Raw genomic sequence first — 16,026 nt, forward strand, 5'->3', positions numbered from 1 at the left:
TTGGCAAATTGTATCAACACACCACTATTCCTTTCATTCTGAGGGAAATGGGAGACTTAAAAGATGTTCAGTATTTTTTGTGTGAAATGTAGATACCAGTGAGGGTGATAAAACCTTCGGCAACAAGGAGAAAAGAATGAAAGCTGGCGGAAATTATGTGTTCTTTCATGCTCTTTCAACTGTGTTTTTGGAGCAGTGTGATTACAAGGGAATTACGTGCCGATGAATATATACACACATGTGCTGGAACATCCAGGCAGGCCACCCTTTAACAAAGCACACAGTTTCTGGACATGGTAAAAGAGCCATGTTCTCATTTTGGATATGTTTGCAAAGTCACTAATTAATTCAACAACTCATATTCAGTAATTACCATTATCCTTTTTTTTTTTTTTTTTTTTTTTTTAAAAAATAATGAGTTTAAATTCCAAAGAAACCTGGCTTCTTTTCCTCCCTCTGTCTCCACACAGGAAAGCTGTTGAATAAGCATAATCTATTTCTTATCTTTCAGGAATGCAAGCTGGTTCACGGTGTAAGCAGCTAAGCAGAAAGATTTCATTCACCTCGTTCATTAAAATTCAAATAATTATAAAGTCAGAGATGTTAACTTTTCAGTTATTACAATACAGCTGGCAAACAGAGACTGTTGCACCAACTGGGAGACTTGAAGCCTCATCTTTGGTGGCCAGGTAATTTCATTTAACAGTTCAGCAGGAATTTAAATCAATACTTCTGAGAAATCTGCTTTATGAAATTATTATTACGAGTAATTGATTTAAATGTGCATTTCACAATCTCATGCTATATATATAGGGATTATTTCCAGTGCCTGTGGCTGTGTTTCTTGCTTACTGTAGGTACTAGATAGAGTTCAGTGTTGAGAAGGATAACCCATGACCCCTATAAATTCTTACTCTTCAGTGTTAAAGGGAATTGCACTTAACTGTACAAGGTGGGTGGGACTGCTTGAAATGCTTGTGCTCAGGGGATACAGTAGAGCTGGGCTTATAACTTTTGCTAAGATATTTTAAATTCCTTCTTCTAACTTTTTGCTATCTGAAGTCCTCCCTTGAAACATTTATGTTCACTACTTGTATTTGTCTTCTGAACTCAAAACTGAGAATACTTCCAAGAATAACTACCAAAAAAATCGAATCAAATGCTATTTTCAAGGCTTTGGCTTTGCCGCACTAGAGGATGAAATATTTCCCCTGAGGTATTTACTCTATGTTAGACTGGTGCTACTGGTCAGATTTGTTGTGAGTGGACATGGACTTAGCCATTGTAAAATGAAAGTCTTTCCTTTGGGAAATTACCATTAACTTCAATTACCACTTAATTGCACTGTACTTTTCCCTCAGTTATGTGCCAGAAAACAGACTCAGCTCCTGTGAAACTTATGAGTGATGAGAACAAGTGAGGTAAAGGCATGATATTCATATCCCAGTCATCCTTGCCTCATAACTTTCAAGTTACTTTGAATGAAAGAAATTAAAATTCTTCCTGTCCACTGCATGCCACCATTACACCACAGAGATGTGTCCACTGCAGCCCAGTGCATTGCTGGATGCAACAATTTGGATGGTGGGGATGTTTGGACAAAGGAGCCTGGGCTACCTGGTAATCTCACACTTATGTAAGTAATACTTCTGAGGCAAAGGGATGTTCTCTGAATTCAGCCACGGCCACGTGAAAAGCTGCCCTGTTGTTTGGCAGCTGAGGACAACTATTTTCAGTGCAAAAGGTAACTCCTTGCAATTTGTGGAGGGACAGTGAGAGAAGACTTTGTGGATAATGAAACAGGAAATTCCTAGTGCTATCTTTGTGCCTCTGCTCAATGAATAGCTCTCTCCAGCCTTTTATATTTAGTGATTAGAAAGAGTTAAATGAGCATGATTGCCATGGAAATTTCTTAGGCATTAATGTTTTCTACTTCTTCTGAATTGAATGCCCTTGTGATAGAAGAGAAAGAACAAACATCAAAAGTACCTTTTAACTTCACAATTCTTTCTAAATTTCTTTAAACTTATAGGCTATACTGCTGGCTTTCAAACTTCAAAGAGCGCAGGAAGATCAGGGTCACACAGAAAATTATTTCTTACAGTTTAATAAAATATGCATGTGAATTGTATGACCTGCCGGAGAAATTATTTATGTGTTAATGTAATGTTGTAACATTAATTACACACTTTAATTTATTCCTTAGTAGCTTCTTTACCAGTAAGGACAGTACCGGTACTAAATTGTGCTTGAAACATATGTTGTGTCACCAAAGCTTAAATTTTTTCCAGACAGAATTTTTGCTTCCACAAGAAAACAATCTTCTCTTTTAGCATCTGGGAAAAAGGAAACAACTGAGATATTCTGCATCTTTTCCAGCCTTGCTCTTTCACCGTGTCTTTGTATGCTGGGAATTTACTGATAATTCAGCGTGTGGGTTGGTGTTTTTTTTTTTTTGTGAATGAGTCACACAGCTTGTATTTATGGACACTATTATGAAGTATTTAATTCCATAGGATTCATTCTCTGGGTCTGATTCCTTAGGGGATTTCCTAGCTCTCTTGCTACGATATAGCAAATGATATATTAAAATCATGTACGTGCTAGCACAAAAGTATATATTGAGTTTACCTTCTAATTTACTGTTTATATAAAAATCTTACTGCACACACAAATGTCCTGTATCATTTATTTTATCAATGCTCTGTGACAACTCCATAGTTCAATTCTAAATTATCTAGAGGCTGTGAAAATAAAATAGGTTCTTCTCTCAACTACAGCACAAACATTCTTTATGATCTTTCCATATCACCTACTTCTGATTCAGTCGTATCAAGTGTAAATCTGAGGTCTTACTTCATTAGTGTGACCTGAAATTAGTCAAAGAAAGAAGTTATAGATGTGAAAAATACTATTATAAAAAGTATTTGCTTTTATCAGTTTTTACTGTTTTGTCTTTTAAGATTTCTTTGGTTACATTTTGATCTTGGCTGAATGTAATCTAGGAGAAAAAAGAAATAGGAAAATAGGAGAGCCCATCTTACTTTCCTGTATCATACACTGTTATATTCACCTGCCATAATTTTATTAACTAAATAGTCTTTGTCTCTTTAACCTGCTGAAGTGTCTACCTGCCTGCTATTTGAAAATCACTTGACTTATTTTGTTTTATTTTATTTTGTTTTACTTTATTGTTTCTAAACAGTGAAAAATACCATTGCAGTAAGTCCAGCTTGTACAAAGTGCATTGGGGTTGTTACAAAAGCTGTGGAGGAATCACAAGTAAAGATGAGCAAGACACTTCACAGAAACTACCAATTAACTTGAGCCCTTCCCTGAATCATAAATGATTCAAATATGAAGCTTTTTTGAGGTTAGGAATGGTGTTTAATTTTACATTTTTGCACATGTTGGCACTTTGTGGAATCTGTGGCAGCAAACGTGGAATTACCAAAAATACCACAGGTATGTTTTGGGCACTGTTGCTCTAAAGGATGTTAGAAAATACTGGAAACCATACAAAGACATTTTTTTTTTAATTTTTTTTTTTTTTTCCTGGACATTTCCTACCATTAGCATTCTGGGATGCTTTAGATAAATGTCCAGAAGCCTTGGGTGGATGTCTGTGTTTTGCATTCTCCGCAAAACGTACTGGACTGCCAAATATTTTTGCAGTTCACTTGTAGAAGCTAAAATGTTTCCATTCATTATCTCGTGATATCTTTGTTCCTTCACTTATTCATAAACTGTTCATAGATATAGTCATAGATTCTTTATATTACAGTCTATCAAATAAGCAGGAAAAAGCTACAAGTTTTCTGTCTGAGACTTTTTTTTTGATCATTTGTGTTTAGGATTAGCACAGTGAAGCCCTGGGCTTCAAATCTAAGAAAGAAACCAGAGGGATAGGAAATGAATGCTGGGGTAGAGAGAAGGAAATAAGATCATGTAATCATAAAATCACCAAGGTTGGAAAAGACCTCCAAGATCATCCAGTCCAAACACCCCCCTATCACCAATATTTCCTGCTAAACCATGTCCCTCACTACAACATCTGAATGTTTCTTGAACACCTCCAGGGATGATAGTTACTCAACCACCTCCGTGGTCAGCCTGTTCTACCGCCTGATCACCTGCCTGATGATGATTATTTTTTTTTAAATGATTAGTTCTTCTGATTAAATTATGGCTCATCTAACTATCCCAAAAGTCTGCAACACACAGATGACTGAGATCCCCTCCTCCAAGTTTGCTGGTTCCACCACAGCCCCCTTCCCACTGTGCTGATACCACACAAGAACTGTGTGTTGATCCATTCGTCAGCACACACTTACATCACGTTTGTTGTATAGATTTCCCAAAAAGGAAATAATTATTCTCTTCTCATGGGTCAGTGCACTCCCACTGCCCTTCTGTGCTGATCTGTCTTTGCTGGAGTTAGTTAAGTTGGAAGAGGACTACTGAGCATGGCCTGGTACTGGGGTGGGCAAAGTAGAAGACATGAGGAACAGTACCACAGGACAGGTATGCTGCATCCATAGGGCCCATGAGCATCACCCACACCCAGGCTTAAACTTCATCTATTTTCAAGTTCCGCCACAAATCATGTTCCCAGTTCATGTCCCAGAAACACCTTTAGTAAGCACTCCACTTTGTATAGCATGGGGACTGGCACACCAGGGCAGCCTCAGGCCTACTAGTTAATTTTGCCATAACTGTTCAAGTGTACTATGGTTGTTCCTGTGTGGTCTAACCCATGTCACGATAAACCCATTCTCATTGTTGAGTGCCTGTTAACAACAGTTCTGTGCCAAGATAGCCTGAACAGTGCTGTACTTCCTGGGTATGTACACTGCTTTTTCTCTGGAAATCAAAACTGCTTTTCTGCTCCACTAGCCTTCCTGATCAAATCAGCCCACTTATTGAGAGGATCTTCTGCTTATGTTTACGTACAACACATTTTCATCCTATTCCTCATTATCTGTAAGCAATTATTTTTACATTGCATTCTCAAAGGTTGGTGACAGCATACCGATACCAGGGATGCTATTCTGCTTCCAGCAAATGCTGTAAGAAGTGTATGGTATTAGTAAGGACTCTGTTTCCTTGGTTACATTTAGCAAATTTGCATGCCAGCATGGTGCTATTCATCATCAGAGACACTGTAGGCCTTTCCATGTAGAGAAGGTTTTGGAAGTGAATAACCTTTGCGTTCTGAGCTTCAGCTTTGAATAAATGGATAAGGAAGAAATACTTGTAAACATATATATAGTAGGAGGTAGGTAGGTTGAGAATCTGAGCCCTGGGAACCTTTGGAAATGAAATCAGATCTTCAATAAGACTGGGTGATAGAGCTGTGGCTGTGGTTATAGGAACAGCTTGCAAATTTAGCTCTTGTGCCAGCTTATGAATACTCACAAGATAATTAGATGATCCTGCTCAGGGTTTGTGTCCTGGCTACATTCTATGATTATTCACAGTGATGGTGAATGATAGGGCCCCACTGTTGAATGTTTATTCAGTATTCCCTGGAACACAAACCTTTTTCCCAAGGTGAGCCCAAGCAATGGACCAAGAGCAAGGCAACCAGCTGCAGAGTCATGGAGAGACCGGTACAGCTTATACTGGAAAATAAATCTTCCCCTAACTGGCACAGCCTCTCAGACAGAGAGGTAAAGTCACCTCCCACCTTCTTAAAGAAATGTATCTGGTCTGGAAGGGATCTGCCTTGTCCTAGCAGGCACAGCTCCTCCGTGTTGTCCACATATGGTGCCCTGATAGCGTCTAATTTCTTCAGTAATCACTGGAGAGGGGAATCTCACCCCAATTAGTTGTCTGTGCCACTTTATGTAAATTCATCAGTGGGTATGATCCTAGGTGATGAGTCCAGTGAATAAGCCAAAACCAAGGTAACACATTCATTTAATTTCTATTCTATTATTTAAAAATTATTTAAATTATTTGGTGATCAACAATAAGTCTGCCACTCATTAAACAGAAACTGCTAGTTTTTGGACTGGCCAAGGACACACAGGGTATTTAAGTGTCTCAGAAATGGATGAGGAGTCATGGCTTCTGGGATGCTCTACCTGTAGTTGGATGTGCACATGTTTTAATTCTACCTTGTGTTCAGTTTCTTCTTCCCATAAATGTCTCTGCTTTGTAAAGTGTTTTGAAATCTGTAGAGAAAAGTACTGACTCGTAAGCTGTATATATGTAGCTGCAATTCCAAACCAGGGAAAATGTAAGTGCAGTTTTCAGCAACACATTATAAATGGATTGAGCAGTAAGCCATTGATCCAAACATGTAGGCAATTGAAGGCAATGTAAGCTGTAAGTTTATTTTGATGTACCAGCTCTTTTCTGTGTTGCTTCTGGACACAAAATGCCTGAGCTTCCACCAATGTGGTAATGCAAACAGGACAAAATGTGTAAAACCCAGCCTCATGATGGGGCTGATGCACTCCTGGACTTCTGCTGTTGCTTCTCCTCAGATGCTGACTGCAAACTGTGCTGGGCTAAATGCTCCTGAAAGCTGTTTTAAAGGGAGAGCTATGCTTTGAAATTTACTGCTGAGATGAAGATGGGATGAGCTGAGGGACTGTTTAGTCCCAGCTGGAAAAATTTCTTTCCTGATCCCCCAAAGAAACATCCTTGAGACAGAGCTATTTCTGAAGGAAAACAAGAGGTAAATCCAAGACACTCCAGTGCAAATACTTAAATTACCAAAGGAAAGGTAAAAGCCAGTCACCTCCCCTCTACTTCAAAATGGCTAATGGGAAGGATGAAATTTTACCTATCTCCTTTGTGAAGAGCTTTCCTGTGCCTTGGTCTCCTCCTGCCTCAGCCTGATTAAATCTCCACTTAATGAAATGGAGAGAGTTGTTCTGAGATATGCTTTTTCAGAAAAGTCGTTAAGGTTGTAAGTCTGGGAAGAGTGGATATGTTTTCTTTCTTACATAAGAGATTCTTACCAGTGTAAAAATTTGTTACCTTTCATAAAGGTTTGATATTTTGTCTTGCATTGCAAATAAAGATGTGGGGACAGTGTGCAAAGTGCCAGAGTTGTCTGGCCACTTTCATTTCTTGTGAGGTGCCTTTCAAACCATTACTATAGATTTCAAAAACTAATCTGATGGGTCCAATTTAAACTGAAAAGAAACTAATTTTGAGGTATAGAAACATTTTCAGCCCTGACTTTTGGCTGATCAGTGGCATTACATTGGCAGGTGGTTTGACTGAGCACTGTTTCAAGCAGCACTTGCTGTGGGCATCAGGGCATCCTGCTGTGAAAACAGATCTGCATGGCACATTAATGATAACTGGTGTTCAGGGAACTCTCTTTATCTTGAAGAATCCTGGAGCGATTTATAGCTGGTGAGAACCACAGCCAGGTGTACTGGAACCAAGATACTGATATCACTTCTGCTGCTGGGGGCTCATCCATCAGACCCAGGTTGTTCCTTTTGGCTCTGCCTCATTATGTGCTAGATGTCTTGCTTTCCAAGCAGTACTTCCCTATTACATTTCTTTTATTTCCTTAGTGGCTCATAGATTAGTCATACCAGGAGCCAAGATCCTAAATCCCAGCTCTGTATTAACTTAGAGAGGGCCGAGCCTGCCTCACAGCTAAGCCTTAAATGCTTTCAATAGTCATCAGCCTGATATCATAAGGGAAGCCTTCAGGCTCTGGTGAGATGGACTTCAAAATTATATATATATATTTTAAAGTGCTATTTTTATTTGCTGCTTGTATTTATTTCCAGTTTCAAGATCTTCATTGTGAATTATGAGATTCTTTCATTTTCAATGAATGTGGAAATTATCATATAATCTCCAAATGCTAGAAAAGAAGGTCTTGTCAGCTACAGGGAGGTTCTTGATAAAGTCATGAGGGTGGGCACACAGGCCTATGAAATTATTTCAACAATAATGTTGTTTAAAAGCTTCTGCCAGACCCCCAGTAGGGACTCTAGTTCCTGAAGGATTTACAGGCATATGTGTTGTTCTTTAGAGTGTCTCTGTTCTTTCTACATTTGATAAACAAAAATCATCATTTTTGCATAGATGTACACTACACTCCAAGGAAACAAAATACACGAGGCTGTGTTTTTTGGACCTTAGTGTGAAGACATCTGCTGAGCTGTGTGCTGGGTTCTTGAGGCCACACTTGTACTCATATGTTATACACCATGTCAGTGCTCTGCAGTCTCTTGCTTCCATATGCAACCTTCCTAATGTTGCGTGTTAATGATGGAGCTGGTCCCCTCAGAGTTGCATGGGAAAGAAGGAGAAGAAATGCAGTTGTAAGGATGGGAAAAGGGAAGAAAGAAGAATTCAGATGTGTATGTTAATTCCTCTAAGATGTGTATATGAAGAGTAACGTAGTAACTCATGTACATCAGAAAAACTGAACTATATTTGGTATGAGCTATATTTGGTAATAATTTTTTCCTGATGACCAGAAAGAGGTGTTAACACTGAAAAGAGAAAAATAATTTGATTAAAATTGCATGTTTGAATGAAGTGTGGAAATAGAATCAAAATATTAGGGAGACTGAATGAAAGAACAAGGATAAGGTGAAAGTGACGGAGAATCGGAACAGGCTGCCCAGGGGGGTTGTGGAGTCTCCTTCCCTGGAGATATTAAAGACCCTACGTTTCCTGAATTTTGCTGAGTTCCTCAGCTGAGACAGAATTGTTTTCTTCAGCGTGTTTGGTATGATGCTGTTTTGGTTCTAGAAGAGAAACAATGTTGGTAACACAGTGGTGATTATAGTTGCTATGTAGCAGTGTTGTACAGATCCAAGGCCATTCTCAGTGAAGGGCCCAAGTAGCAGGGAGAGAACAGAACTAGGATAGCTGACTTAAACTGGCCAGAGAGTTATTTCATACCACATGACACCATGTGCAAGGAGAGTTTTGGAAAGAGTAAAAGTTCTTATTCTTTTTTGCTGCTCAGGGAAAGAGCTGGGCATTGGTTAGGGAGTGGTGAACAATTGCTTGTGCATCACTTGTCACGTACACTCATATATATATATATATATATGACTATATATATAGTCATAATTATTATCCTTTTACCTTTATCCTCTTTATCCTTTATTATCCTTTTATCTTAGTAAATAGTTATATCTCAACTCATGAGTTCCATTTTATTTATTTATTTATTTATTTTTTCAATTTATTCTCTCTCATCCCACTGGGAAGGGGAGAGTGAATGAATGACTGTGTGTTGCTGACCCACCTATCTGGTTAAACCAGGAAACAGCATGTACTAGGAAAGTAATATTCTTTGCTGTCTTTATTCTATTTTACCCTAAGCATCAACTTTTAGCCACAGTCAGATGATAATGAGTTAATGGACATTTGATGTGACCTTCTTTGACCATTCCTGACACATTAAAATATCCATAAAAAGATACATATGGAATATTTTAGAGAAAAGAATGTTTACCAGAATAAGAAATCATAATATGTACAACTTGTTCAGTACACACATGGGACACAGGCAGGTGACTGAGGAGCCTGTGCCAGCAGTGGTAAAGCTCCTAGCAATGTAGAAAGTGTGAGTGTATAAATGCGTATTTGTTTTTTTGAGGAGTGGTAAGCATTAATCAAAGTAAAATCTACTTCAGAGACTTTTAGAATGCAGTTCTTCATAAAGACCTGAACTCAAATTCATGAAGTTAATAAAAGTTTACTACTTCAAGACATCAAGAAGCCAGGTCCTATGGTAAATCTCTAATGGCTTCGTTTTAGGTTCAACTTGCCAGATTATGGCCCAGCACAATGAAGGGCATGGGGGTCTGGTGGGGTCCTTACAGACAAATAAGTGCTCTGGGACAAGACTAGGGCTCTCTGCCATTACAAGCTATCTTGATTTAAACTTGGGATTAAGCAGAAAAGGATGGAGAAAAGTGCCTTATGTGTGCAGGGAAGAAAAATGTTAGACCTTCTTAATTGCATACAGTTCAGCTGCAGTGATATATATCCATTACAAGTTTCTTTTTCTGGGTGAGAGTCTGAGCACTTAAACCAGGAACACACATTTTTCATGTTAAATTCTCAAAATTCAACACCTCTCTTTTTCTCCCAGAAAAACAGGTCTTTGTGTTTGCCATTAAAAAAAATAAGCTGCTTGGGTTCCAATGCATTTTAGACATTACTTTTTCCTTGGTGTCCATTAACTAAGCTGTAACAGCGTGCTCCTTGCTATCTCTGTATTTTGCCAGATTTCAGATGTGCGGTATCTCAGCTTCTGATGGCAAAAAGCAAATCCTCTCCCTAATCAGACCTCTCAGATAGACTTTGTTTGCTTGGTTTGTGATGGGCTGCTCACCTTAAGACCTATCTTACGTTTTTTGGGCTGCATCTCACAAACTGCTGGTCTTCCTACTTTCAATAAAGCTTTCAATAAAACCCAGGAGAAACAGGAGGTGGTCAAGCAGCATGTCCTAAATTAGCATAGCATCAAATCTGAGGCAATATAGAAGGAATATGAAGTTAACGTAATAAGAACAATTTGTAAACAATATGCGAATGAATGTAATTAAACCAATAAAATTATTTAGGATTTTCTTTTTTTTCATTGAGATGGAGTGATGTTTTCTTCATATATAACCAGTGGGGTTCTGGGGACAGATGAGGAATAACCTGAATATTTCCAAATTTAATAGCAGAGAAAGTCTTGCAATAAAAGCTAGTAACAAAGAAATATCTGTCTAACAATACTGCAGAACAACCAAATGGTTGGTTCTAAAAACAGAAAGGAAAATACTGTGGTTTTGCTTCAAGATAAATATTTCTGCTTTATGCATGCTATAAAAATGTATCCCCTTCTGGACAAATTAACCAGTCCTAAAAAACTGACTTTTTTTGCACTCCCTAAATCTTTCTGTTTTTAATGACCTCTGTGCTGCAATTTTTGCCTCCAAGCAGTAATTAACCAATCTGCAAGTCACCACAAATAAGTCAGAAATGAATTACACTTTAAAACAAAAACAAAAAAAAAAACAAAAAAAATCTGCATCATTAATATAGTTTAAAACAAAGTTATCAAACTTATGCTGCTACTCTCTTGTGTGTTTCAAGGACAAATGTTATGAAATTTTCAATAGCTGTTGGTGTCCTGCATAACAATTGTGGCTGAAAATACTGCAAATCCTGAACCACCAAAGGAAGTCTGAAATGAGCAGAACTGTCCTTGAGCACACCTTAAAAAATAGTTCATGTTTATTATCCAGGCACAGAGACACTTTATGTGACTTTTTCCCAGTGTCTTGCATAAAATGATAGGAAAATATGCAAATAAGATGAAGTATCTTCCAGTGCATTTGATCAACATCTTAGGGGGGAGGAAATATGAAGAATGCCATCATACAATTTTCCCTGAGGTTTGCAGTTAACCAGCAGAAGGTCTACAAACAGGTCTTGATTCTTTCACTTAGGTGGTACCAGTTGGGAGTAAATCTACTCAAGTCAACAAAACCTCCCTCAGGCACACAGCACTCAGAGAATTCTGTCCTATCAGTTTACAGCTACAAATCTTTCAGTAAGTTTGTAGTAAATCTCTTTGCTTCTGAGATGTGGTTTGTTTTGTTTAAGGAATACACAGCAATATCTTTACTACATTTACTTTGCATCAGCTCATACAGTGTTAGCTTTTGTCAGGACCATTTCCCTGACACCATTTTTGCCAAATGGAGTGGATTTTACATGACCAAAATTGCTGTATTAGAATAAAGAGCACAACTTTATCTTTTTTCTTCTGACCAGTTTACACTGAAACAGGACATATCTCATTGTTTAAATCTCTGCTCAGTTTGCTGGGGAAAGATTCATTTCATATTAATGAGGATGTGTAGCTGTTCCATTTTTACACCATTGAAAAATAATTTTTTTTCAATTGCAATTTTGAGGGGGTGCAATTAATAGCATTTTATATATTAGTAATACATATTTTGGGAGTCTGCTAATAAACACCATCTGTGAATGCTCCCAAATTCATTAAACCAGTAGGAAATAACTTCATAGGAGTAAACTTTTTAATTTGTTGAAAGTTAAGAATGATATCCGTTCTGGTAAGAGAACACAAAATCTGAGATAAACCAACTGTCATTTTGAATTCAGAGATCATAGAAATGAATAAAAAATCTCTTTTATGGTTATTGTTACTTAATGTTACAGTCAGCGTTTTAGATTACATGATTTTTGTGTAGGCCATATATACCCTTGGGTGAAATCTTGCAGAAATTCCCCACTTGCTATCTACCTTCATATTTGGAGTAACTATATACAGCATATCAAAGTTAGCTAGATTTATATCAAAATGGCTAAAATTAGACTTCTGACTACTTAGTCAACCTATTTTGAAGTGAAGCAGTGAGAATCACTGAACTATTATATTCAAATTGAACAATCCAATGTCAGCACTGCATTCTGCATGTGTGCATACATATCACTCTGTATGTTACCTAGGTGCTCCCAGCGTAGGCTACTTCCACATCAAACAGTTAATTTCTATGCGTATCAGAAATCTGCTGAAGAAAAAAAAGATTATGAGTTATTACAAAAGGTTTTCTTGCCAGACGGTCAAATTATACTCAGGGTCAGTGGGAAGAGGCAGGGTGAAACCTTAGGCATTTTCCAAGATTATTGCATCAAAATACCAGTCCTACACTACTCATTTTTTTAGTCTGGTTCACATTTTCAGTTGTTCTTCGATGACCAAAAAAAAAAAAAAAGGTCTCAGGTATTATGCTTGAGGCTGCAAAGGAACGAGGAGATTATATTGGCTATTCTGTATTGCAGAAATTGCAATGCTTGAAATGGAACAGGTGGGAGATAAAGAAGAGGACTGCAATGTGAAGGTGGAATGCTTTTTTTTCCTTTTCCCTGCTCTCCTCATCACTCCTCTCTTCCCTCTTTTTTTTTTCCTTTTTGTTTTTGTTTTTCTTTTCTTTTTCTTTTTTTTTTTTTTTTTGTGTGCTTCTTCCAGGATTCTCTTTCCCACCCATTTCCCTCCCTTTTCTGGACTTCTGTCTCTCTACACCAAGTCTGAGAGAGAACTTTGTGGAGTGGCACAGCCTGGAGATCTGCCCTGTCCATCATCCTCCTCTCTAGCAAGGCTGGCAGTGGGGTGAGATCCAGTACCAGGAGCGTTATGTGATGCAAACAAACAGCATACATTCATTGCCAGAGCTGAGCTAGCAGTTCCTTTCAGAAACAGTCAGAACCCACACACAGACTGGGAGACAGGGGTTTCAAGCTGCCCATGAACACTGTTTTGTGTGATGCAGAGGCTGGAAGAGGAGCAGGAGCCCATGTGGTGCATCCATTCACCTGCCAGGACACTGAAGCAAGTCTGCATTTCACCTAGAGCGATTCTGCTTGGTTTCACTCTTCTTATGGTGGATTTTTGGGATCATACACACATTTTTATTGAGTGAATAAGTATGATGACACCAGCAGTTATCTACATAAAGTATCTCTGAAAATAAAACAGTTAATTTCCGACAGAGCATTACTTCTACGCACAGCAAAGGGTTCACAAAACTCATGATGCTCACCAGTCTGGCTTTTTCCCACATACTTGAATGATTCTCTCTTCCCACTTGCTCCCTTTTCTGGTTATAGGAAGTAGCCTTCTCTCCTTTCTGGGTGCCTGTGGGCACATTGAAAATCCATGTTCCTAGTTCCTTTCTATATCCAAGTATTTGAGTTTTCCCTTTGTTCTTGGACTCTGCCTAGGAAAGGTAAATCTTACTTGCTGGATTTCCGTCAGGCAGATGTGGTCCCAGTTACTGGCTGCTCATGTTGTTGCCTCCAAAGTTTCCTATATAACCTTATCTTTCCCTTTGTCTCATTTCCTTCTTGTTTTCCACTAGGAGTTGCCTTTGATTTAGGAGGTGAACTCTGGGGCAAATTAAAAAATGTGTATATATGGATGCCTTATTCCCCAGTGAAGCCTTGGGAGGGCTGTACATGAGCCTCCCTGAACTATTCAGAGGGGCTGAGACTAATTCGAACTCCTCCCTGGCAAGCTTGGCTGCTCTCCTGCCTGCAGCTGTCTTCCAACTCTGAAAGTCAAGGACAACCTGGAGAAAAACAAACAAAGGGAATGTTTTGTTGGCTTGTAGTTTAAAATAATTGCTTTGCTTAGACCTTGTAACAACCTCCATCATTAACTTTTGGGAGTGGGTTGTTTCCTTAAATGCAAACACGTGCTCATATGCTCTCTGGGAAATTTGTGACTTAACCCAGTGAGATGGCATGACCTTCTGCCAGGATGAATAATTTTTGAGCAGAAATTCCAGTGGCACTTAGTAAGCTGTGCTGAGAGGTCACGTACATAGCATTACTCATGATGATAACAGCATCCTAAACCTTATCATTACGTTTTCACATTCATAAATATTTCAGCAAAAATCTGTGACATTTTGCACTTGATTTTTTCAAATACATAGAATCAAAGACTTCTAGCAACACACCAGTGGAGAAAAGGGCAGTGAAGCTGTCATTTTCCCTTTGTTATACGTGTTCCTTGATTTTGTCTTCGTGTATACCAAGAAATTTGCTTTTTTGGCTTGTGTGCTAATGGCACTTTGAGATGGGTCTGAACTGGGCTCCCTCAGACCCAAGGACTAGCATATAACCTTTAGAAATTGTTTAAAAGTGATATTCACAGCCACTTATCTTTCCTATCCCACAGAATAATTATTACCTGCTTACCTTAGAACAGGACCAATGAGACAGACACCAAAAAAAATTGTAGAAATGAGCTTTTCAATTTCTGCTGGTGAGAACAGAAAGCAAGAGCATGCAAGTATACAGGTGAGATAACGCTAGCCTACCTGAGGTCATCTAGTCACCTTTCTGTATCAGCTTTACTTTTGATGTGCCAACCAAGAAGTTTAAGCTTTTCTACTTTCTTCACCCAAGAAAGTTTCTTACTTAAAAAAAACAAAAACATACTAAACTAATGAACAGGAAAGATTTCTTCTCAGTTGTTGTCATCTTCCTTTTTGTGTCCTTTGCAGAAAATACTCATGAGTGTTAATGGGCTGTAAGTTTAATATTTGCATAGCTGCAGGTTGAACTCTACTCCGTGAAACAATACATAAAACACAGCGTAGCTCCACAGTTTGACAGGTATGGAAAAAACAAATGGAAGAGATTTTGGTTGAGCCAGGATAAGAATACAGCAAGGAGATGCAATAGAATATGATCACTGCCTTGCTGTTCTCCTTGTTACTTACCCGTAACTTTTACTGCATTTCTTAAAGTATTGTAGTGGTGGCTATTTGGAATCAAGAACAATATCTTGGTTTCTCAGTGTTTTCCTGGATGCTTTGCTCATTTGTATCATATGTCAGGGGGCCGCTGTGTAGATCAAGAATAACTTTACTCTGTATCCTAAAGTTAGTGGATGGGAATACCTATTTGAGTAGTTTAACTGCAGAAAAAAAAGAAACGGAAACAGCAACAAAAACCACAAACAAAACCAAAATTCTGGAATATAATGTGTCTGATGCAACCAATTATAACCAGTCAAGAGTGTTCAAGTTTCTTGGCTCATGCAATGGATTGCTTGTGATCAATTTGCAGACTGGTTTCACGAGTTGCTTGGTGAACAGTTTTGAGCAGTGAAGACCCACAATGAGATTTCAGGGAAGAGTCAGCAACCTCCCTTCCCCCAGCCTCAAATAACACCGAATGTGTAATTTTCTAGGAAATATTTGCCTTATTATCTTTACATTTTCGACTTAAAAAATAAATAAATCCACATTCGTTGTTTGGTAAGAGTTGAGATAGTGTCCACTTCTTGGGCCACAGATGAAACACTTATTTTGTTATGTTAGGCTTTTTTGATCTTGCTAGATTTCAATATTTCATTGTTATAATGGAGAAATGAAAGCCATTCAGACACACTAAAGAAGCAGTGCAGGGACTAGAATCACAATTGCAGGTCCTGCAGACTCTGGGTCTCAGAACAGGTTTTGAATGATGCTTTAAGATTCAGTA

General features: G+C 38.3%; 1 long non-coding RNA gene across 2 annotated transcripts in view; it reads left to right on the top strand.

Moving 5' to 3' along the window:
* Positions 1–509: 509 nt before the first annotated feature.
* Positions 510–16,026, top strand: part of LOC107309067 (uncharacterized) — a 118,910-nt gene continuing 103,393 nt past the window's right edge. For both annotated transcript variants that reach the window (XR_014943059.1, XR_001553061.3), the window contains exon 1: positions 510–689. This is a non-coding gene — a long non-coding RNA (uncharacterized LOC107309067). The remainder of the gene's footprint in view (positions 690–16,026) is intronic.

This window comes from Coturnix japonica, chromosome 2 (genome assembly GCF_054131305.1).
Source record: "Coturnix japonica strain WE chromosome 2, WE-NBRP24, whole genome shotgun sequence".
NCBI classification, from domain to species: domain Eukaryota; kingdom Metazoa; phylum Chordata; class Aves; order Galliformes; family Phasianidae; genus Coturnix; species Coturnix japonica.